Consider the following 1,682-nt stretch of genomic DNA (forward strand, 5'->3'; position numbering starts at 1 on the left):
CACTTTGGGAGGCCAAGGCAGGTGGATCACCTGAGGTCAGGAGTTGAGACCAGCCTGGCCAACATGGTAAAAACCTGTCTCCACTAAAAATGCAAAAATTAGCTGGGCATGGTGGTGCATTCCTGTAGTCCCATCTGCTCAGGAGGCTGAGGCAGGGGAATCACTTAAACCCAGGAGACGGAGGCCAAGATCCTGCCATTACACTCCAGCCTGGGTGAAGAGAGTGAAACTCCATCTCAAAAAAAGCTGCTGGGGCTTGGGTAGACCAGAAGGCTCATACCCCATCTGAAAGAAGCAGTCATGGTTTAACTTCAAATGATTGCCACCGTGGGCTCAATGTTGCCCCATTTTCCAGTTTTTCCAGAGCTGCTGAAAACTTTTTTTTAATGCAAACTCTTCTGTTCTTTAACATTTGTAATAAATTCTAGTAACTTCTAAAAGCCTGCCAGATTTGGCTCATCTGCAGTCATTTTGCTTTAGAGAAAGTATTAGAAGCTCTCAGGGCTGGGCGTGGTGGCTCATGCCTGTAATCCAATCACTTCGGAGGCCAAGGCGGGCGGATCACCTGAGGTTGGGAGTTCAAGACCAGCGTGACCAAGATGGTGAAACCCCGTCTTAAAAAAATTAAAAAAAATTTAAAAATCAGCTCTCATTTATTCATTTGCCCATCTCTAAAACAGTTTTTTTGTTTTTCAGAGTCTCACTCTGTTGCCCAGGCTAGAGTGCAGTGGCAAGATCTTGGCTCACTGCAACCTCTGTCTCCCAGGTTTAAGTGATCCTCCCACATCAGCCTCCTCTCGAGTAGCTGGGACCATGGGTGAGCACCACCATGCCCCCCTAATTGTGTGTGTGTGTGTGTCTTTTTTCTTTTGGTAGAGACAGAGTTTTGCCATCATGCCCAGGCTGGTCTCAAACTCCTGGGCTCAAGCAGTGCACCTGCCTTGGCCTCCTAAAGTGCTGGGATTACAGAATTACAGGTGTGAGCCACTGCGCCCAGCCTAAAGTGCTTTTGTAATCCCAAACTTAAGAAAATCTTAGTTGCCAATTGGTCTTTTGGTTTCAAACTAATTTTTTGTTTTTAATTTTAAGAAATTTGAACATTAGCATCACTACGCATGGTAGTTGAACATACATATTTAGGTCCACTTGTTCCTAAATCCCCACTACAATGACAGGAAGTGGATTTTTTTTTTTAATAGCATAAGCCCATAAGGATGAAGAGAAACAGGACTCAACAGCACGTTTTGGGTGCTGGAAAGTAGGTAGACTGTAATTGAATTAATAGACCCAAGAAGTCTGGATCCTAGATCAGCAGTAGGGAAATCGGAGAAACCCAATTTTCATTGCTGAACAACCCCTGCAAGGCTGAGAAATTGGCACGAGGAGGCTGGGCGTGGTGGCTCATGTCTGTAATCCCAGCACTTTGGGAAGCTGTGGTGGATGGATCACTTAAGGTCAGGAGTTCAAGACCAACCTGGCTAATGTGGTGAAACCCCGTCTCTGCAAAAAATACAAAAATTAGCTGGGCATGGTGGCTCATGTCAGTAGTCCCACCTACTCGGAAGGCTGAGGCAGGAGAATCACTTTAACCCGGGAGACGGAGGTTGCGCCACTGCACTCCATCCTGGGCTACAGAATGAGACTCCATTTCATTTCTTTTTTTTTTTTTTTTGGAGACGGAG

The sequence above is a fragment of the Cebus imitator genome, unplaced genomic scaffold, assembly GCF_001604975.1.
Source record: "Cebus imitator isolate Cc_AM_T3 unplaced genomic scaffold, Cebus_imitator-1.0 Scaffold85, whole genome shotgun sequence".
Taxonomy (NCBI): domain Eukaryota; kingdom Metazoa; phylum Chordata; class Mammalia; order Primates; family Cebidae; genus Cebus; species Cebus imitator.